General features: G+C 39.2%; 1 protein-coding gene across 4 annotated transcripts in view; it reads left to right on the top strand.

Annotated features, from left to right (window-relative positions):
* LOC124154594 (oxysterol-binding protein-related protein 2) overlaps positions 1 to 24,393 on the top strand; it is a 257,342-nt gene that overhangs the window by 192,032 nt on the left and 40,917 nt on the right. Inside the window, exon 1 of one of the 4 annotated variants that reach the window (XM_046528429.1) lies at positions 4,170 to 4,606. The exons of 2 other annotated variants lie outside the window; for them this stretch is intronic. The gene's annotated coding sequence lies outside the window, so the exon portion shown is untranslated. Of the gene's footprint in view, positions 1 to 4,169; positions 4,607 to 5,584; positions 5,808 to 24,393 lie in introns of those variants that run through there. One more of the 4 variants, XM_046528430.1, reaches the window with a different exon arrangement.

Raw genomic sequence — 24,393 nt, 5'->3', positions numbered from 1 at the left:
AATAGAACACCGAAAATATAATGTCGCCGACCCACTTTTTGAAGATGTTTTCACGGTACTCAAGCTGTTTGTATCACGCAGTTTTTCTTACGGATTTCATAAAAGGCATTTCATAAATATTATCTCTGGGTCGCTTTGCTTTTCGTAATTTTGTCTCTACTGTCCTCATTGAAGATTCAACATGCTACGGAGAAGAGCTTGAGCGTCAAATTTTCAGAGAAATTTGAAATTGTTTTCTTCTCCTTCTGTCGCGCTTCTTGTTTCAATGTGATTGCTTTGTAAACTTGGTTGCCTAAATTGAGACCCGCTTTAAATGCCGCTTCTTTGAGGAAATCGGATGCTGCCTACTCCTCCTGGTTCAAATGAGTCTTTCTCGGAACTAAAAATTGAAGCTAAGGTAGAAATTTATGAAGGGGTATTAACCCGTTTACAAAATTGAAACCCTTTGGCTTTGTTTAGACTCTTCTATCGATCTATGTTCTACGTTCCAAAAGATCACCAATGCCAAAGTACAATCCCTGCTGTAAGTGACATCAATTCTTATTCATTCCCTATTTGTTTTCGCTGTTCCCTCTCTCCTTTGGGGATTCAAATTACTGCGTGAAAGAGCGTGAGCGTCAGATTTAAAGTGATGCTTGGAATTGTGTCGTTCCTCTTGTTTCAATGCGATTGCTTTGTAAGCTCAGCTGCCTCAATGAGCTCGTTCGCCCCTTTTTTTCTGTGCAGGGAAATTAGATGGCAATTCTGTTTCGCATTCATCATTAGAAGCCAATAATCCGAAGTTATTTTTACGCATTTCTCCACGCCGCTATCCTATCTGGTAACTTTTCATATTTATGAATGATTATTGTTTTACAAATATGCACTCAATTATTCGTCGCACGTAACTCATACGGGGCATTGCTTCGCCTTTCTTCCCGTCATCTTGTCCTTTACCGATTGTCTTCTTCATGCCAGTTTCTGTGACCGATTTAGTTGTCCTGTTTTCTTCATAGGTGGGAAAGGAGCTAGTCTTAGCTAGTCTAGAGACTAGGTCTTTCAAAGGAAGACACGTGCTTACTTCTGGGAGACTTTTCCCTCTCTTCGGAGCACTTCCTAACGTACTCTGTCGATCCATTTTATCTTCGTTATTCTTCGGTATCAGCACATTTCTAACTCTTGTACTCTTGACATACCTGCTGCTGTCCACGTCCATTCCTCGCTTCCATAGTGAAACAGGCACTTTATGTAAAATCTGAAGAATTTATTCCTTATTTCTATGTTTGTATTCTCAACTTGAAGTGGATCATTGTTTAAGAAGCATGCCCTCTTCACCACTTCTATTCTACTGACTGTTTCTTACTATCTTCATTGTGCTTGTTGTGTGCGGTGTGGTATTATAAAAATAAAAATAGCGATACATTTCTTGAAAACCACTAAAAATGTTTAATATGCATCCCTATCATCATCCATAGCATCGTATTTTGAAATACATATATTCATCCTGTGCTTATCTCTGAGTTGCGTATTGTGTTTTAAAATATATTTCCTGAAGTGGATCTTGACAGTCAGCCATGTCGATCGAAAAGGGTATGTGTAATATACATTTCAAAGGAAGACACGTGCTTACTTACTTATATTTCGGTAAGTAAATGAAAGTAAAAGTATAGGCTTTGGGATTGAGTAAACAGGGTTTGCATTTTATGGAAAAGTTTTTGAAAAGCAACTTTGATAAGTATCAAGGTGAGAAATGAAACGATTTTTCCTTAAACGAGTTTGAAATAGTGTATTTCGACTGGCTTTTTGCTGTAATTACTCAATTAATTGACTGGTGCAATAAGTCCATTGGTGATCATAGCCTTAAGAAGATAAATCTGCACCTTTTTGGAAAAACCAATTGCGGCAAAAGCTCTCAAATGTAAATCACGGAGTCGTTAATGAAATATATGCATTTCTCTTATTTAAGGAAATTTGCGTTTCAAAGATTGTACCCTAAGTTTCATACGGTTGATTTGTGTGAGGACTTCGATTTGAAATATCGTGTGCAATCCATATCATAGCGTATACATGAAGGAAAATGAACCACGTGAATTACATCCTATTTACAACCGCTCCTCTAAACCTTCGAAAATTTCCGAAAAGTTTTAAGAGTTCAAGGTGCAAACATACTGTCAATACACCACATAAATAATAACTTACTTATTTACAGAGAAAAAAAAACATAGCATACTCGTGCAACGACTCAATACCTGCGGTGAAAGTGCCTTCCTCGTCAAAATCCATCCGCTCTCATCTGGAATTCGATGCAAGTTGGTCCAACTTCATCCCTTCCCCAGGATCTCCCCTCATCATCCTCGCCCCTACCTTCGAACCCTGGCAAGGTGATGTGGAGGCAGATGCGAGGGATCGTGGGGCACGTAACGGCCCTGCGCGCGCTGGAGAGGCCCGCCCCTATTTCCCCTCCCTTCCAGAGCCGGCCCTTGTGCTTCGGAGGGGGGGGCGAAGGGGTTGTGACTCCCTCTCTCGCGCCGTGGCAGACGTTAGATCAATGAGCGGAGGCAGGGAAGAGAGGGGAGGGGGGAAGGTTGGGGAAGCCCTTGAGGGAGGGTGGGGGAATGCGGAGGGGAGGGAGCCCGTGTTTTGCGATTCGAGGGGGGAGAGGGGCCAGGGTGTGGGGGAAAGGGTGGGGTGCGGGAGTTTCCCGCGCCGTCCGCTTTCACAGAGTGGAGCCGCAGTCGTCAAGGTGCTTTGCAGTCAACATTGTTCGATATGAAAACATCGGAATCGTGTCGTGAACTGGAATCTCTCGCTCTTATTCGATGTGTGTTCTGCGTAAAAAAATATGATTGACAATTGAAGTTGCCTGGGGTCCGTGGTAGCCAAGTGGGTTCATTGCTTTGCTGTTCACGAGAAGGTCTTAGGTTCAAATGCCGGGTGAACCCTTCGGATACCCTTAAATAAAATCCTCGAAGGGCGGGGTGGCCCAGGAACTGGCCATGCCACCCTGAATATGTTAAATTCACACGACTGTGGCTTGGCCAGAGGTGAGCTCTTTCCTCACCTGTCCAAACTGAGGTTCGTGTTGAATCATTTAGTGAGTGAATGGACTGTACTCACTTCCCCTTCCTTCAATTTGCTATGCAAAGGCTATTATATTTAATCTTGGCATGAAAAATGAATTCAATGAATTTTTCAATGCATAAGTATTACTTTACATACCGATTATTTGAACAAATCCGATTCTCTCTTGCGTGACAGATTAAAATCCATCTTGCCGTCATCTTCTCCCGCTTACTCAAGTTTGATATAGATAGGAATAAGTATTCCGCCTTCTCATGAATAAAATTGGAGGTTCATTTCTAATAGTATTCGTCGTCGTTAGCGAATATTTCTTGTGATACTCTATCATATTGTGCTCTTCTATCTTTTCTACTTTGCTGAATAAAATACTTATATGTTACAAATACTTATTTATCTTAAATCTAATCTCTGGTTATAGTCTCTGAAATTCCGCGTCGCTGTACATAATATTCCTCTTTTCTGTTTATTTTCAAAGGAAAACCGTTTAATAATTACATTAGTGAGTACTTAGTAAGTGAAATTTATTTTTATGGTTAGTTATTTTAAGTTATCATGGAAATTTTGTTGCTTGTTATAGTATGAACCCTGCTCACCTATAGAAATAACTGAGTAATTGACCTAAATATTAAATTGCATTGCTAATGGGGACCGGGCTGGTGTGGTGGATTGGGAGTTGGCTTCCCGCCCAGAGGATCTGGGTTAAAATCCCGGCAGAGATGTTTCAGAGACTTTTTTCCCTAATGGCACTAATGACCTCAGCTGTCGGTACTCCTTCAAAATACGATATCGCCAATACCAGCCATAATTTTCGTGTTATGAATACGGTCTTTCCTCCGCTTTAAGTTGAATAAGTTCCCAATACCGTAGCCAGGACGTTTGTGCATCCCTATATGAATCGATTTCTCTTCGTTGAGATCGATTTAACGTATCGATTCAATCTGTCGATGCATCGAAACATCGCTCAGCTTCGCCGCTATTGCTGGTTTCTTCCGCGCTTTCAGATCGACAGCCTTCCCCACTTTCCCCCTCCCCCTCCTGTGGCTCCCCTCTCCTTCCCCTCCCCTTCCCCCTCCCACTCCGCTCTTCCTGCTGCGGCGCTCAAAACTGTCCCGACAGCCGATTGAGACGTTTGGTGTCGTTCCCGCTGCCTGTGCACAGCTCAACCCGCCCGCCGTGTTCGTCTCACGGAACACTGAAGTGTTTTCCCTCCTTTCTGAAGAAGAATATAGAGGATTGTGGTCCTCTTCTTTTAATCCCTCCACGACTCGTGCCTGTGTTGCCAATACATTCAAATTTTGTTTCGCTCTATGACGCCGTTGGATTGAGACGAGGAGTCGGCGAGGAGTGTAGTCGAGGTGCAAGGTGGGAGTTTCCTGTTTGTTGGTCTCTTTGGCGGCGATCTATCTGCCTCTCTCCCTCGGAGACGGTTCTCGTGGTCGGAGCGTGCGATGGCGGAGGTCGCCTCGAAGGGCCTCGTGGCCCGACTGCACGCGGGGTTAGGGTCCTGACCGCCGCGACCCCAACCAATCGCGCTTCGGGAGTAGAGGTGCGTATTCAGTCCGGTTTATTTATTTTTTTAACCCCCTCCTCCCCCAAGAAAGAAGCGACGACCACGTCTGAGTATTTTGAGCGCGAAAAAATTTCTGTAATATTTTCAACGCCTGCAGAAATTTCCCTTTTATCACTTCCCCTCTGATTGTTTTGCAGGAATATAATTTTGTAGTTTAATTTTCCTGTAAAACTAACTCTAATTACCATTGAGCCACTCGATTCCCAAGTAAATATTTCTGCTCATCTCAGAAAAAAGCTGATCGGCGGTGGTTACCAAAAATAAGACTGATAATTGAGACACTGCCGAGAGATAGTAAATAACTATTCCATCATTGCCTGTTCTCATAATATTAATCCCTATATACTTTAGTTTTTGTCTGTGTCATTGTTACTCTTTGATCGCGGATTAATTGGTAAAAATTATGATGGTTAAAATAAAACGTGTCGTACCATTTTTCTTGCCCAAACCCATTTTGTCCATATGAATTAACCTAGAGTATCCTTTCCTATCCATTTGAATTAAAATGTTGAATAAATTAATAATAAAGAGCGCAGAAACAATGTGAATAAGTTGATGCTGGAATGAGGGTCTTAAAACTATTCACAAAATAAGAATCTTCCATACACGTTCATACAGTTACCTATCCTCTTGTTAATACTCCTCTACTCTGTTCGGGTTCCTTGCAATTTCCCCATCTCAGCCTTAATCCACAGCCATCCGGACACTTAAAATAACTCGCCTCTTCACGTGCATTGTTCACGGCAGCAAGATCACCTGCTTTGTGCGAGGACCGTCGAGGCAGCTTGACCCCGCGGCGTCGCCTGTCGCGCCCGGGACCCGCAAAAGCCGACCCTCGGACACTTTGTCTAGGAACGCGGAAACGGGGTGGACCGCTCTCTTACGAAGTAGAGTGGGGGGGCGGGGGAGGGAAGGATTTTTTCGTCCCATTTCGCACGACACCTTCCTCGGACGAGGAGCGAGCGTCTGGAACATTCTTGACAAGACTGAACAACACCACATCACTGGACACAACACACACCCCACATCTACCAGTTCCTCCTCGGTTGTTGTGCTGCAAGATCAGGTTCCAAGGAGAGTGTGCCATTTCGAAAAGAGGACACTTTAAGCGGTTTAAAGCGTAGGATCGGGATTGGAATTTAGAAGATTTTTTGCGGTGCGGGAAAAAATGGAGCAGGTATGGATGACACTTGTGTGTCCGCTTTTTTTATCGTGTGCGTAGCGAAGCTGTGCATCTGTCGTTGTTTGTGCCGCATCAGCTGCAAATGTACGCAAGCTTTCGTGTACTGGGAGTGAATGAGTGTAATTAAATAGCTTTTCTCGTGTTTTTTTGACTTAAGCTGTGTAATATAGGCGTCCTCACCATAAAATGTGGAGAAGCTGATGGAAGAACAAGCTTATATGTAAGGCTGGCTACTGCGCGATTCTAATACAAATACGTATATGTTGTCGTTGGTATAATAATTGTTTGATGTCGTACTGCAATTTTCAAGCGCGAGGAGCGATAAAAGGCTTTGTTGCTTCGATTTAATTTGTTATATACCAATTATGTTAATTTTGTGGTACCGTACACTTATTGATCTTTCGTCGATATTGTGTTTTCATCGATTTCTTCTCTCGTGATACGGAGGAGTGAAAAAAAAGGAAGATCACGCTGGCTTCCTCTGCTACGCAGAAGTTGGGCATCTCAATTGCTTCTCTCTTCATCAATAATTTCCGAATCACTCCGCCGTGTGCCTGACTCGCCTTAAACGCGATCCCTTCCGCTTTTCGGCCCAACACGTCATGGGGGTAGCTCGCTTCCCCCCTCACCCTTCGTAATTCCTCGTCCTCACGCACCACTGGGCTCCAAATTGGCCCATATACTCCCCCTCGACCGGGTCAGCTATCCGAATATTCAGGTGAATCTTCGTCTTCCGTGTTTACTCAGTGTCAGAGCGACCACCCTTTTTCCGTGGAACTGCGTAAATAACTTCGTTTCTTTCCTTGCTTCTGACGGCTGAAACATGTTTCTTTGGGGCTGATTTTATTTTTAGGGATTGTTAATATATATTTATCTTATATATTTAGGAAGGTATGCTGTAGTTTTCATTAGGATACATATCATATATTCTTTCTGCAAGTAGTTCAGAATATCATATAATTACGAACGTATTTGAGTTTTAAAAATAAAAGGATCAAAAATCGTAAATTACTGAGCAGGGTCATTCAGTTTAAGAGTCGACAGCATTGGTATTCATTTTATTAAGTAATAGAAAAAAATAATGAATTAAGTCAGTGAAAAATAATAGAACTCCATAGTTTCATGTCATAATCTCTCAGTTGAAACCAGTCGATGCGTACTTGAAGAGATTCCATGAATTCTTGTACCATTTTTTTCTTTCAGTGTGAATTGGTCGATCCAAGCGTCGTGGGTCGAAGGTCCAGAATTTTCGAGTGATCAAGAATTGAGAACAAAGGTACTCGATCGATATTGAGGGCAGTTTTATCTTCGAAACATGCTCTTCGGAGTATCGAACCAATGTGAGCGTGTTTTGGCAGTGCTGTGTGCCATTTCATTCCAGTCACGTATTGACTCGGTAGACTGGGAGTCGACAATTGTCCCTCGATATCTATCGGAATGGATGTCCTTGAGTGACCTATTATTTCCTCTCCGCCCTCGTTGAAGGATCCTTAGAGTCACCGTCCTTTCGTCAACCCAACACGCTCCGGATCAGCTCCAGCTATTCAATAGCGTTGTGTCTATGCTCTCTAGACGTATCTTTTTCGGTCTAGTTGTTGTCGATGAGTCAACTTTTGAAATCAAATTTGTATATCCGAGGCTCGTGCAATGTGGTGGCGTTACGTTATCCCGTCTCCACCCGGAAATTTCTAATACCGTCGTTAGTGGTGCCAATCTTGACTTTTCCAACGTAATGCCAAAATAAAACAGGAATAGTTTAGTAAACTAAAGAAAGACAATGTAAATGCCTGGCTGTGCGATACTTTAACACGTACGAGTGTAACCAGTCAACTTGTTGGAATGCATAGACAGAAAATAGTGCCTGTTATAATTTGGCACTATTCAAGCATTAAATCTTATGGGTTACTTTATCTTGTAACCAGGCCTTAAGAGTTATTTTTTATCGCTGTAAATAATGTGTGACTTTTTTTGGCATCTTCCTCGAGCATAAAGTCGATTCCTGTCTTTCATAGAGTTACGATAGATATTGTGCCTCGAGAGCTCTTACTCACGCAATATTATCCGTACTATAGAGGTAAGGGGCTAGCGTGACTGCGACCGTCTCCGTCGACGTTGCTGGCATGCTCAACAAGGGCTCAACCCTTAACAGAAGCATTAAGTGTCAAGTATGGAAAGCATGGTACTAAACACTATCTCCTTCGAGGTTGGATCAGTAAAACCTGAATTTTGCTGGAACATGATGCATATTAGTATATGAGAACATAATTTATTAATTCTCTTCTCCAAAATAACTTTTTCATTTATATCGTCGAGTGATAAAGGCGGTTATTTTATGAAGCCATAATCTGGAACAATTTGAGGGGTAAATGAATGCAAAAAAAAATTAAAATATATTATGAACTAGTCAAGGATTGGATTAATTACGATATAATTCCATTGATTATATGTATAAGTACTTATATTCTCAATGTGATATTCTCGTTTCTTAAGTGTGCCTTTTTGGTGAAAGATGCATTCCATGGACTCAACCATTTCTGAGATTTTAGTGTATTTGTCGGCACATTCATTCAAATGGCATCCAGCAATCCAATTCTCGAGTGCTCCTCAATGGGTGAGATTTTCCTCAAAAATTAGGCAGGATAAATTTTGCCAACGTTTTAAAAATTTCCTACAATTTCCGGATTCAAACCTGGACCGACTGGGTAAAAAGCCATTACTCTAGCTACCACACCAACCCGATCCCCCTGATATTCTGAGCTATTGTAAATACATCTTTTTCCGACCGATTCGATTCACGACAAGAACAATCTTTGCATCTCACACTGAAGAAACAAACACGCCCAAAAATCAGGCAGGATAAATTTTGCCAACGTTTTAAAAATTACCGGCAATATCCTAAGAATCTCTGTCACCACTCTGATTTGAACCCGGACCCTTTGGTTGGGTAGCCTTGCACTGAGAAGGGGAAGCGAGTGAGCGCGAGGTCTCCTTTGAGATCCGCGCTGTAGTGAAGACACGCGTGTGTGCTGAGCACGCCGCCGCCACCTGCTTACCCCTCCACTTCCTCTGATTCGCACTTCCTCCCTTCCCCTCCCTCCAACCTCATGCGTTCTCTTTATCGCTCTTATTTTTTTTTATTTAAATCCCTCCCCACTCTCTGGACCCTGACCCTTCCCCTCCCTTCTTCCGTAGGCATTGCGTCATCGTCGCGTACCTCGGCACTGTACAACGCACGCTCCCAGACTCTCTCTGGATGTCGTGGCTCTAGAATGGGGGGAGGGGGTGGGGAAAACGCGTGTTTACGTTGCCGTGCGCTCGCTCTCGTTTCAGTTGACGGCTGCGTCGAGATAAATCGCGGTGCGTCGCTCTTTTGTTCCCCGTCCCTCCCCTCCTTCCCGTTTTCACTCTCAAAAGGCGCGAGCTCGCGGTCTCAAAAGCGGGAAGCAGGTTTGGTAGCTGCGAGAGATCGGTTGGTTTGAGTCAAAACAAGGAAATGGTAAAAGATAATGCGAGGGCAGCCTTCGAAACGTCAGCTGCGGCGGATGTTCATCTGGTGACAAACTCGAGTGAAAAGTAGCATTAACACGATGAGTAGCCAAATCTTAGAGTATTTACATCTTGACGAAATATTTCCGGAAATCTAGCAGCAGATCCTCTTTCATTGCATGATGTGCTATGATGTGTAGGGATAAAAAGATTCACATATTGCCAAAGGTGAACACTTTTACTTACCTGTCTTTTCTCATGTTGGATGTCCCTTGAGTTCCATGAAACATGATATAAATACATTTATATTTTCGTAAAATTTATTACAGTGAATTCCTCTTTATTGGAAGTATATGCTTTCTGTTGAGCAAATAAAATATTTACGGAATATCCAAAAGTATTTAATGCACACGATCGGAAAATGAACTTCTTCCTCATTCTATTGTATAATTAAATGGACGAATGGTTTAGTTACGTTTTACTAATCTATATAACACTATTTCACTAATGAATTCGACAGGAAAGCACAACTCTTTCAACTATTAATTTAACGAAACATTATTACTCTTGAAGATTACGGGGAAATTTTCAAGTGATAATTGTGATATTACAAAGTGAGCGATTGCTCAAAGAGAAGGATATGAGAATGGATATCTTTCACCTCAATGTCACTGCTCGTGAAGTTCATTCATGCAGTCTACGTTATTTCACTGGTCTATATGTGTACCTTCTAATATTTACTTATTGACTCGTCGTTTCATATACGCTTCATACATACCGCATATAGGTCTTCGTAAAGGTTATGACTTCCCATACAGTTCTTTTCGTAATTACTCTCCCTTCGATTGTTGTGTTAATTCAGCCCTTGTGGCTATTTTTGCAGATCCGGTTGTACATCATTCTTCCAGTCTCTCGATAACCAGTAGCTCTTACAAAATACCATGTATAGTATGCTTCAAATCGGAACTTAACACATCATTTTGTAATGTGAGGATTACGCCGCGATTTCTTAACGCTTTGTGAAATAAACTTTCGTAAAATCACTTATGAGACTCACATAGATGAATTTCCACTGCATGACACCTGCAGACGGAAGTTTTGTAAGCATTCATTTATGCTGATGTAAAAATCATTTCCATCTCTCTGGGCATTTTCTTCACCCCAGTTACTCTTGACTCAATAGTTGTGCTTCTTAAATTTTCTATCGAATCACCTTAATTAGGCCAAATGCGTCAAAATTCATTGTAAGTGGTTTCAATGACATCTTTACGTTGTCTTAGTGGCAAGGTTTGCCTCTCGAAGCAAATCGATAGCTCCTGATAAAAAAATGCTTCATTTTACGTGATAAAGTTAAGTTCTTTGAGTCAGAATTTTTTGTTTTAGCTGAAATGCCAACAAAGTTGTCTTCATATATTTGTTTCAACTGTGGGTATGTTCAATAAACCTGAAAAACGGACGTAGTCTGATTATATATTCACGAAACGTTGCTAAAACGTAGTGACTACCTGAGATTAGTCTTTCTTCTTCCTTATACTGCTGCTGTATTTTTTCTTTCGCTTAGAAGTAAAGATGTCGTATGAAATTACTTTTCGTTTTAATTTCTCAGTCCTTAAAATCCGTGGCATAAACAAGATAGGTAACAACGGGTAGTAGTCTATGCACAAGTGACTTATAAGGAAAGCACGCTTGCTTTGGGGTCTTAGATGGAAATCTTGAAACTTCCATTCCATTTATATTACGTCATTCTTCCAGTTCAGATGTTATGCCGCTAAGGCAGCGTCTTCTTTATCAGCTCACATTCTCGACTTCCGCATTAAGTGCTCACGTTCAGAGAGTGCTCTGAAACGACCAGTGAAAATGTTCTCGATTTCACAAGTTAGTCATTTATCAATTTACTAGGTCATTAATCGGTGAAGATCATGTGGTCTTTTTTTATTTTTTCTTCAGATTGAACAGAGTCCATTTAATTATACAATCGAATCAGAAATAATTCCATTTTTCAATCATGTGAATTAAATACTTTAAAGTATTTCACGAATAATTTATCTATTGAACAAATAGCACATACACCCATTAAAGATAAATTCACTGTAAAAAATTTTACGAAAAAATTAATATATTTATTTCATGATTCATACAATTCAAGGAATATCCCCACTTGAGAAAAAACTGAAAACCAAAAATATTCACCTATTGGCAATTTGGCAATATGCGAATCATGTTATCTCTATACTTCATAGCACATGCAGTGAAAGAGGATCTGCTGTCAGAATTCCGGAAATATGTCCGTCAGGATAAATATTTAAAGTTTTTGGCTCCTCGTTGCACTACTTCACCAATTCAAATTCTCCTTTTTCATAACTAGGAGATATTTAAATTCATTTGTTCGTATGGCTCGTCCATCTTTTGCCTTCGTATGAGGCAAGTAATGCCTTTCTTTGAGGGGATAAATGCTTTTCCGTTCCACCTTGTTTCGCCGTTTTATTTTGCTATTGCTTTGTTTTTTCGGTGGTAGGTGAGTGTACATGAACTTGATTTAATTGATTAATGAAGTTGTTCATTAGATAAAGTTCTTTATTTGTTTGAAACTATACACTATGACTGACTCGCATAAAATTTTTATTTGTGAAAATTTTATTCAATATATCATTATTATTGTTTCAGCCTCCTGAGTACATATAAACCTAAAAATTTTCCTTTCCCAAAGCTAAAATTATTCATATCACAAAACAAGGTAATTTTTTCCAACGCGGTGATTGTAAAAATTGGTTATACCAGTTGGGATGTTTTTGCGTTATTTTAATCCCTTTTGCGTGTGAATAATATTATTTATAGCATAATGTTTAGATAGTTGATGTCTACCTCATTATTTTCGAGTTTTCAGTATGGTAATCAGGTTTTCTCCGGCTTCTTGCGATCCTTTCTCTTTGACTCAGAAGACGGAAGCTTATATACCATGTTTTTCAGTGAACTGATGATTTGACGTAGTACCGCTTGCAAGCCACGAGATATTTCTGAGACATGTTCATGCATAACAACATGAGTCATCCATGAGAATTTTTTTATCATGTCTAGCATTTATTGAAGATTCTCTAGTTATTCCTGTATTGCGGAGTCAAGAAGTTCATAGGTGTTTTTCTTCTATAACGACTCTCTTATTTTATGTATTAGGGATTTGCGAGTACTCGAAAATTCGAGTCGATTCGAGTAGTGGTACTCGACTCGAGTGTTTTGAATAGTATTACGAATGTTGTTACGGAGGCTTCCGCGGTGAGTTAATTGGTGATTTTTTTCGGGTTCATACCGCGTTGACTCATATTTTGCGGACGACAGTTTCGGGCGCGTTCCAGCTCCCGTCTTCGGGTCCCGAACCGAACCGACCAGCGAACAACTCGACTAACTAACTGTTAGTCATCTGTTAGCTGGTCCAGCTGGGTCAGCTCGGTTCGGGACCCGAAGACGGGAGCTGGAACGCGCCCGAAACTGTCGTCCGCAAAATATGAGTCAACGCGGAATGAACCCGAAAAACAATCACCTAGTATTACGAATGTCGAGTCGAGTAGTTTCGGTTACAGAGTTACCGAGGCCAGGGTTAGGTTCAGAAATCTGCCGACAGGAAGTGCTATCACAAAACTCATGTAATAATATCGTTTTCAAAGTCGATAAGTCATTCTAATGCCTTGGCCTGAGATTTTCAGCTTGCTGTATACACTATAGTTGTCGACGTGGGCGCCGAATACCTGTTCGTCAACCGACCGAACCGTCTTCCGAATCGGCGGCGTATTCGGAATAATCGGAGTGAACCTCTGCGTCGCTCTGACTTCACTGTGCGATACTTTTACACCATACCCCACTTTCTTAACTCAAACTCTGGGAGAAGACGTGAAAATTGTTTAGATTTGTAGGAATGAGCATGTAACTTTTAGGCTTTAGCGGATAATGCCGGTTTTTCCCTGTTTGACGTCACAAATAGTGCCATCTTTTTGCATATTTGAATATTACTTAAGTCTGATGTTAATTTTCGTTTATTTCTTTGCTTCTTGAACTAACAAAACAAGAGTTGCTAAGGTTGATTAAACAAATTGAGAATTTACGAAAAAAACTGGATCCTATAGCTAAAGCTAACTTCTATAGTTCGTTCGCATCGTCCAATTAAATTCCATGAATATTCAAGAGCCTTAAAAATCGTTGATATAATTTTCAAAAAAAATTCCTAGAGTTCTCAAATATACCAATTTTTTCAAGGAAGTACTTGTCAGGACAAGTACTTCCTTGAAAAAATTGGTATATTTGAGACTGCCACACGAGTGGCGAAAGACAATTTTCTGCAGGCAATAGTACTGTAACATGGAGACGTCAAAAACCTGCTACCTAATCATGTAGAACGAGTGACTTATCTGCATGAGAATTGGAAAAGATCGAATATTGGATTATTCATTTACGTATTTAATCTTTATTAAGTGGTGCAAATGCTTTTATTCGGGGCTCTTACTAGCACTTTGTATGCATTAATAAAAATAAATTATATTGGCAACATATTATTAGAGGTTAGGTTATTTCAATTGTACTCATGGAACTGTTTAATGCACATTAATTTTCATTCATCTCCTAATACTGACACAATTACCATCAACGCCCCTCATTTTCTTTTCCTTTTTACGTCATGCTAAGTACTAAGAATGGAAAATTCACACAATTCAACTCAAACTTCGAGTAGATTTCAAGATCAAAAAGCACTACTCGCACATACCTATTATATATAATACCGATAGGAGTGGTACAATTTTCTTTGAAATCATTCCTCAAACTTTTCAAACTAAAACGTCAATTAGGTTCGCAATTTTCCACATCTGAAAGTAACACTCTTTGATTTAATGCTACCAATATTTTCTTTCTACTGAGTCGTAATAAAAATTTTTTGAAGTCCAAATCAGCAAGCTGACAGCAAAATCCTCCTCCGCCAATTGAAATTATTGGCGGGAGAGTACTTCTTCGAGTAATACCCATGTTCGTGCAGTAAATGGGTCGTGGCTGAGGGCCAGGAGTTAAAATGCCCTTCCAGAAAATTCTGCGTTGCACGCAAGCTGCTTTTTTGCCTATTTATCCTAAATTCAGGGGTAATATACATACTGCAATTTTCTTACTTTTAAAATGGCTTCGTTTCTACCCTTTTTGTTAGTTATCCTTGAAGAAATCAATCAAAATAACCCGCTTTTGTTAACCAATTAGCGATTTGTTTGTTAATACAACATAACAGCCTGCTATATTCTTCGCATTGCTTCCTATTGGCTTTACCCTGTAAAATAAGTTTAATTGAGAGTTTAGCGTATTTTTTTAAGCCAATTAGATGTAGTAAGTTTTTTCTATGCTTAAATATTTTTTAATGTTATACGAGGATTTATTAAGGAAAATTTTAACGTTTCCTCACCCAACGTCCTGTTAAACTGTCATTGTGTTTAAAAAAAGATAAATTCCTGGTCACGAATTCAATATTTACTAAATCACATCTCAGTAAAATAGATAAATGTGTTAAATGTTATCATATTCGTCAGTGTTCAGTTTTCTCGGTCTTCAATCTCTGAATGAATTGAGAATGATGTTTTAAGAATAAGAATGTTTGGTAGCTTTGAACTTCGGAAGCCTTATTTCGGTAAGGCATGACTGCGTTCGTGGATAATTCGGTGTCCATTTCTGAGAATGCCTTCGTTCCCGGATATTTATTCTTTCAAATCCGCTACAATCCCGAAACCGATGGAAAATGCGTAAATCATCCAGACCTTAGCTGGTGTCGGTACCGAGGTTATGGTAAAACCGCGAGTTCAAACACATTTTCGTAGAAGTGTACCCTAATTTTCGTACAAAGTCGCGAAAACCGTCCGTTATACATAATTAACAACAGTTTATATTTTCTAATCGTTTTAGGGAATAATGTGGAAGTGTAGTGATATTTTTGCAAACTTGACGTCATTTCCAGAGCTGCATCTAGTCTGCATTATACTCCTTCATTCAATCATTCGACGCCATAAGCGGAAACATACTAATAATTCATAGGATAGGAAATAAAGGGATAGAAACACTGTAGAAATAGGACGAGGACAACGGTGCTGTTGTGGATGGAAAAATCCAGAAATCTAAATGGAAATTCAGAAAAAGAGAAAATTTTCAAACGATCTAATTATTATGTCTATTTCATAGAACTGTTAATACAATAATACAAAAATTTACACCACAGAACGATACATATGACCGACATAAACCATTGTCCGTGACTGCCGAATAAACAATACGTCGGCATGGATGTTTTTTAGTTTAAAGTCGACCTAAAATAAGAAGTTTTTAATAACAAATATATCTTATAAACAAAAATTATGGGACAGATGTGGGTCACAATAAATTGCATATTAAGGTGCTATTACACAAAGGCAAAGGGTTTGGGCGGCTAGTCTCATTTTAAAAACCTTTGTCAATGCATTGAGAATAATTCAGGTTCGGTCCCTTTTCTCGGCAATATTTCAACACAATGGCTATGCGCTGAATTTCATTCTTAATAAACCATATCAATCATGTACGGGGGCAATCACTGCATTCATTTATTATTCTTTTTGTGGAGGATTACGGAAGCAGACGAAATAGAAAACACGGGATAGTGGCGTTTTAAAGAGCAGGCTAATTATACTTGTATTACCGTCGATTTGAACCGACAAAAAAACATTCTAAATTCGAATTTATACATTTTTTTGCTAGATACCACTAGATTTAATGCATGCAAGTGCAATACAGCTTATTATCGATTCAAGTATCCTTGCGAATAGGCACCCCTTCTTACTCCGACATTGCAGACGGATTTAGTCCCCCTCCCCGCGCCGCTGACTGAGTGTCTGCGCTGTCTGAAGGATTTCTCGGTGGCTGATGCAACACCACCTGTGAGTCTTCCTCTGCAGTCTTCTTACGGCAGAGGTCGCCAACCTGTGGCCCTACCCATCCCCCCTCTACCGCCCCCAGCCGCTTCGACCGCTCTTCAAGGTTTGTCTTCGACCGGAAGAATTGCTAGCATCCTTCGCATCTGAGGCCGCCCGAACCTTTCATTCATTTTTGCATTGTTATTGTTCATCCACTTGGACTCTCTGTGGAAATATTTGAGATATTTCCGTTGACTGCGCTTGAAATCGTTCTTCGTTCGGTTATAAATAACCCCTATGAGAGAAGTTTTAATCATTTTTGATTTATAAAACCACGTATTTGCTGAAAATTTTCCTCATTTTCCACGATTTTTTTACTGAAAATGTGAAAGAGGAGCAGTGAGTGATGATATTTTGATGCGTACATGAATAATTAAGTTAAACTTAGTAAGGATAGTAAGTAATCATTTTATGCGGTCATATCCATTTTAACGTCTTCTTTCTATAGTTTTCTAGAGAGCTCAGTGCCATCATTACTTAAAAGTTTGCTGGACTCTTTAGAGTTTCAGAACTCCCGCTGTTTATGATGTGTTTACATAAAATTAGACCCTTTGTAAGGAAATGCCCTCTGTAAGCCTTGAAATTTGACTATTATTTTACTATTTTACGCGGCCTGAGCTCTCTCGTTGGAGCTCGCAGCTTCCAGAGTGCGGACGGAGTCCAGCAAGTGTTTTCAATCCCCTTTGGTCGTGAAATGAGTCCCCATTTGCCTAATCCTTGTGTAAGCTCGCTCGCCGAAGCGTGGCCTTTTTTTATTAAGTGTTTGCACGGCTTAACGAGTCGCCACTTTCCTTCTTCGTCCGTGGCTTCGCGCCCCATTCATACCCAACCTACACCATCCCTCCTTCCCTTCCCAGCATCCCTCTTCTGTGTTGTGACCCCCACCCATCCTTAATGAACCGCAGAGCAAGGCACGGCGCCATTCCCACTGGGCGCCACTTTCCTTCCCCCGCACCCCCCACCCCCCCTGAAATCCGATCCTTCGATTTAAGCGCCCCTCGAGGCAAATCGATCCTTCGCCCATCCTGCCCACCAACACACACACCCTCCTCTTTCCCACTTTGTGACGCCCACACTATAACCCGCCCACAAGGCAACCCACCTTCACCCTCTTACAGCGAGGGTGCAGAAACCGCAGTTCCCGTTTCAGCGTGCGCAATCTCTTTCAACACTCACCCCCCCCCCCCACCCCACTCACACTACTTTCTCTCCACCCCGCGAGAGCACGAAATGTGACTTAAGAGTTGGCGGTTTCCGGTGATACTTTATGGAATTTCCTCAACATTTTGAATGAATGATGACGTGTATGTTATAAATGCTATAGAAAACCCTCAATAACTCGACTTACAAAGTTGTCACGGAAAATAACCAATAATGCGAGTTGTTTATGTTTTTTGGGGACGAAAGAGAGAACACGGAAGTTCGTTGAATCTTCTGTACTTAAATAGATAAAGTTGAAGAATAAAGAAGTTTTAAAAGACAGTAAGTGGTGATAAGATACTTAATTCTATCGCTAAAACACGATAATGACTTAAACTTTGCTTTTTCCACAGAATTTTTTATCGAATCACGACCATGGTTTCGACGTTTGACGTCATCTTCTGGTGAGGAATACGTTGCATTGCTATACAAATGAATTCCTCACCTGAAGATTATGTTGACCATCCAAACCATGGTCGTGATTCAATAAAAAATCATGTGGAAAAACGAAGTTTAAGCTATTTTATTAAAAAATTAAATGACTTAGCAGGTCGCACCACTCCCTTTACGTCGTACTTTGTCTTTTTTTTCTTAGTGTATTTATAGTAGACCTTTAACAACTTCTTTTTTTAAATATAAAAGATTTTATTGGAGAATACGTGGACGAAACTTTTGAAACTTAATACAATTCAAGACAAGAGTCTACTTTACAAGCCGTGGGCATTTTAATATGATAGCGAATATTTTAAACAAAAGCGTATCCCAAAAAGGAAATGTTTCGACTGGCTAACTAAGAAGGAATGATGAAGCCTTTGAAATAAGTTTCCTCTGCCGTTTTTTTCATTTACAATTAGCAGAATTGGAGCCTGAACGTTTTAGCGTGAATATAATGTTACCTCTGGGGCCTAATTATAATATAGGGGAGGGTGGTGTACCTAGGGCATAGTTTACCTAGGAACACTTGGAACTATCGGCAAGTGCTGCGACCTAGGGGCTTTGAAGAAAGTTATTACGTGAAATCAAATCAACCTATGCCACTAGAGCGTGGCATAGGCACGATTTGAGTTCATTTGAAGAAGACGATAGTTTGATGTTTTTGACGCTGAAAAGTAAAACTTTTTGGTTACATTTCGAAGTCTTTTACCAAAAATTAATCACTCCAACAGTGGCTATCGTAGCATAGGTGAAATCGACATATAAGGGTGATTAGTATCAGCTACTTATTTGGTATTTTAGACGTAATATCAAACAGTAAATTCAGCAGACATAAAAAATTGCTACCTCTTACCAAGGAACACAAGCCCGTGATATACCTACTGTTTATATGTTGTATATGTTACTGTATGTATGTGTTGTATATGCTACTGTGTTTGTGATTTTTGTAGTCAGCCGTAATTTATGGTCTAATATTCTATAATTTGCTTTTTTGTGTGAAACTCATTATATAATTAGACTTTAAAGAATGCTCTTAATTTGGAAGGGTTTAACCTAAGTTTATTTTCACTTGGAAGGAGTTATATTTTAAAATTGAGTTTTTACCTAAGCTACGTTAATTTTCTTTAGAAGACACGTCAATGCATTTTCAAATTTAATAAACAAATCATATTTATCTCCATTTTTCACTTTTTAATTACTTTTCCCACCGATCTAACTTGTGTTCTTGGTACAATAGGTAGTGTTCATAGGTACATAAACCTGATGTGCCTAGGAACAATTTTAAACACTTTTTAGAAGTTTTAATTAGATCCATTAATGGTAAAGGTACAAGTCTAAAACATATGTTAAGTAACCCTGATGGATTGAATTTTTACCATTAGACTGAATCTTCAGTTAATATATTTTGCTTTACATAAAAATTTGAAAAAGTGTTCCGTGGTATAACTCTCTCCCCTACCTACAGAATTTTATGGGGTCATGATTACCCTAAAAGTACCACTTCGTTTAAAATTATGTTCATGTACAACCTCGAATCAGGAGAAGATAGTTGGACAGTCTCAATTGACATGAAAAATAAGTAAGTAATCTGTACAGGTGAAGACGACTTCGTTGACTTCCACTTATTTATTTTCTTGGTACGACATATTACGATCCAAAGAGGTCATTTTCAAGTACCTGAAGATGACCTCTTTGGATCGAAACATGTCGTACCAAGGAAATAAATCAGTGGAAGTTAACGAAGTCGCCTTTTCATTTGTGACTATTAACTTCCACATAGTTGAGCCTGATGCCATTGAACGTATGGTACAGGTAAATACATGCCTATGCCTCAATTTGGCATTATATTGGAAAGAAGAGAACCATCACAATTCAAAATTGAACAATTATCCAAATGAAAATGACTTTTCCTTTAATACAAATGATGATATAGTGTACTTTTTTAGAAAATCAGCTGTAAAATCCTACAAGGGACCGCAAAACTGGATTGGATCAGCACAGGAGCAATAGGGCTCAACCTTAGGGCTGCGGGGTAAAAACGGGGTAAACCTTTTGTTAATTGAAGGGCAAAAGATGGCACTTCATGCCCCGTCAAGCATATGCTTATTCTTTGGTATTTTTACTGTTTTGCACTACTTTCCCATTATTGAGTTATATCCTTTTGTTCTAAATCAAAGTTATCGAAATAATTTAAGTTAAGCCGTTAATTAAATAAAATAGTAATAGGTGTAAAGCACCTGTATGAATGTGGGTTGTGTTCTGCGTTTACATTGGCCCAAAAAGGCGAATGATCTTCAATTGCTTTATTTTATAAAGTCTTCTAGTCATAGTTTTTCTCGACAGCTGATGATCGAGAGGATAGTATAAATACACACCGAGCTCAAAATATTGTTACCACAATCCAAAAATTGTGAACGTAAGGAATATAGAATATTTTTGACTTTCCCTGGCCGGATTCAGATAGATTGAGCTGTTAAATTAGGACACATATATTGATCGCACATATCAAGATCTGTAACATTTTTGTATAAATATGAGCCGAAGGATGGACTTGATGCATATTTTATATCGCCATACTTGCACCAAACTTTTTTTCATTTGCCAATCCTGGTTGTATTATTCCGAAATGTAATAATCTTTTACCCACATTTCTTATCTATTTAGAAAAATCCATTTTTATTCTCCCCAAGGTATTGAGCAAACATTTTCTATTTTGTTCCCTGCCTAGCCCTCTTTGTTGACCTTCCCATCCCTCTGCAGCGCTTGGTCCCCTCTGACTCTGCGTGCCATTCTTCGGGGAAAATTTTTATATGTGCTCCTAAGCGCAGCAATGCGGCTTTTCTTTAAATCCTATGTTGTTCCTGCACCCAGCAGTTGCCAATATATCTCTCTTAATTTATCGTTTATGCCTGTTACCAAGAAATATCTAACCAATCGAAGCCTACTGCGTAGTCCCCGAATATCTAGTGGCTCCCAGCTTAATTCTTTTAGCATCCGTGTAACGCTTTATGTGCGCCCGTATCAGTTTTGAACAATTGCGCAGCCTTCCTTTTTATTTTATTCAGTACACAGATTAAGTCTTTCTGTGACAGGTCCCATATTTTCGCTCCATATTCAAGGTGTAACCAGTTGAGTCCAAAAATCCACCTCTCTTTTACTATTTCATCTCAAAATCTTCCCACAAGGCGCTTGACGAATTCTAGCTTCTTCAGGGCTCTGCTTCAAATATTTATTTTTACCTATTGTTCCTCATTTCATACTTCTACACGCAGCTTCTCATCTAAAACATTTGTTCCCTTCATTTCCTCCAGATACTGTATCTGTATATTTTGATTCGAATTATTTTATTATTATGTATATTCATTCAATCATCAGTTTGAATAGCCATTCCGTTTATTTTTACACCATAACTATGGTTTATAATTGAATAATTTTCAGCGCAGTTTTTTTTTACATTTATGAGTGATAAAATCCTTTGAAATTAATGCTTTTTCCATTGCTGCACCCAAAAAACTCCCCTCTCTCCGCTTTCTAACATTTAATGTAAATCTCCTTTCTGCCGTCCCACCTTGCACAATGCCGTATCAGCAGCTCTCATCCTCCTTCAACTTGCCCATCATCTCCGTCGGGCTATCTCATCCACGTCAACCGATATCAACTACTCTCGCTCCTTTTGTCCTGGAAAAATTCGCTGACGGCAGAAGGAGACGATGGCGGAAAAAATAGAGGAACGACGCGGGGATCGGGTGTAAAATCCTTTGCTCTTGGAAACGCGGAGGTTGACCTGGGGTGTTGCAAGGTGGCGTGGAACAACAAATCACGATGCTGAGTGTTTCCCGAATGGCTAGGGACAATAGAGACTCTATTCGGTCGGTGGATGTGTTGTCTGTTATTCCGCATTTAAATCGATTTATGGATATCCACGATAATAATATTAACTACAAATCGTAATTCACACACTTTAATATAAAACTCCACTACCGACCGCGGTTTCGACATTCCATGCCACTTTCCAGAATGAAATGACACAGAATGTCGAAACGGTCGGTAGTGGAGTTTTATATTTAATTTTGGAAATCGCCATGTGTAGTTTTTATCGTGGATACATCGCATTTCCACCAAGTAAAGCCTAAAACGATTTCATCCGTTTTACGGGTGTTGCCAATCGCGTCACCTACAGCTGAGCGATTCGAATGTTATATGGGAAGTAGACTACATTTTGGGCTATTAAATGAAATTTTTATAATTAAAATTTTTTATCCGGCTTATTTTGACCTCATTTAATTAATGATAAAATAATTCTTGGAGTATAGGTCAAATGTATATGATGCAAAAAATTTGTTAACCAACGTTTCAGTTTATAATTATCATCAGGGCTATGAATGAAAACATGACAACAATATAAAATACAATGGTATACAATATTTTTACATAAAAAATGCTACGAAAAAGGTTTTTGCAATAATATAATTTTTTTAAATATAAGAAAATAAGTTAATATTATAGGATGATAGTTTTAAATAAACTGAAACGTTTGCTAACAACTTTTTTGCATCATATACATTTGACCTATACTCCAAGAATTATTTCATCATGATATTTTTATTTGTCATGATGTGATCTATCAAACTCTTAACTGATCAACACTATTTATTGCAATTGCACTTAGAAAATTTTCCAAGTATTGATAATGAATGAATCACTCTGCACCAATCGCCGTGATGCGGATATTTATGAAAAGCGCTCTCATATAATCTTACCCGCGCGGTATCCCGAGAAGAGTTTTTACATTATGAAAAGCGGTAAAAATGCGCTATAAGTGGCTACAATAAGTCATGCTTCCGCGAGACGGAATGGAGCCTCCTCCTTCTAGTTTCCCAGGACCAAGGTATCGAGTCTCGAACTATCTCCTCTCTACCTCCATTTTAGAGAATATCCCCAGACTCCGTCATTCGATTCCTTGAAGATCGTGGCGGAAGTTCGTTCTTCGTCCTCTTCTGTGTCCCCCTCACAGTTTTCTTTCCATCGACATTCTACTTACGTAATGTCCGGCGTCTATTCTTGAACTCCGAAGGAGATTTTCCTGAGACCCAGGAAAAATATTTTCACTGTTTTATTTATTTTGTGCTCAGCGTATCTGGTGTATGACGAGAAAAATCTAGGTTAACTATCCACAGTGTAAGGATAAGATAGGAGTCATTTTTTCATTTTGTCGCTGCAATACCATAGATAGACGTTCTCAAGTCTACCATCTCATTTGAAGGAGTGTTGGAACGCTTTAGGTTGATCCACTATAGAAAAGTTTTCTCTCGCTGTCCATGTTTTTATGTATTAAATCGGATTTATTAGTCTTTGAGAAATTTGGTTGGAAAAATTGACAAACAAATGATCTCTCATTTAAGTCGGCTTGCCTAATATTTCTAAATGATGTTAATGGAAGTTGGATACATTTAACTACCAAAGACACCGCGCACCAATCAACCAGCTCAGCTAAATTTTGGAAATAGAATCTAAAAAAAAAACATTTATCATCAGTAGCATCTTGAGGCTTTTGGATTCAAATGTTGATTATTACATCAACTTAATATTGGAAAAACAATGATTATTACTAGGCACTATGCCAAACCTTATTTTGACTTGACAACAAGATTTTTTATCTGCATTGCTTACTTTTATGGTATGCTAAAAATATCTTGGTATAGCAGAGTGGTATTTTTTATCCCTCTACTCCTTCTATTTTTGAATCGATGCTGCTATTGATTTCAAGCTATTTTACATACATTTTGGCCGGAAAATGATTTCAGTACGGATACTTCGTCATAAGAATTCGGCTAATAGGGAGAATTAAAAAATCGCAGTAGCTTGCTCATGTACTTCAATGAATTCAATGCAGTTATTTTCATAAAATTTACTTTCTTTGTCCTATCGAAGCTCGATGAAACTTTTTTAAGATAATATAATTTTAATTTCATATTCTGTAAACCCCTTAACCCCAATAACCTTAGAAATCTTTAAGAAGTGAACGAGTCCTGATACGTCTCTCGTTGAAATATGCGTCTAATATCAAGTTATTTTTTCCTGTTTTTATTTTCCGTCAACCTTAGCTAGGGCATGACATCAATTATAAGGTTCGATGGAAAATGTATACCAATGCTCAATTCTTCTTTGCCGTCTATGGTCGTCATAGAGCCAATTTTCAACACGTATACTTCTTTGGCTTGATGACTTATTGGCTTGAGTGCTTATCTACTGATCCCAAATAATCATCATGTACAATTCTTCGGGGACGATTTTCTGACTCTATGCTCCTTTTGAGGTTTTATATGTAGCCTTGGGAAATAAAATAGCCTTGATTGTACTATCTTTTAATGCTAATGGCTTTTTGTATTCCCCAAAAACAATAACCCTCTTTTTGAAACTCCTGAGTGATTCTTCCGAAGTCTTTCACCTGCTCTTTGCGTGCCATGGACGTAATATTACGTCCTGCTAATCTTTCTGAG

Source organism: Ischnura elegans, chromosome 2 (genome assembly GCF_921293095.1).
Source record: "Ischnura elegans chromosome 2, ioIscEleg1.1, whole genome shotgun sequence".
In the NCBI taxonomy this organism is placed as follows: Eukaryota; Metazoa; Arthropoda; class Insecta; order Odonata; family Coenagrionidae; genus Ischnura; species Ischnura elegans.
Note: the sequence above shows the minus strand (reverse complement) of the source record. Positions and strands in the feature narration are given on the sequence as shown.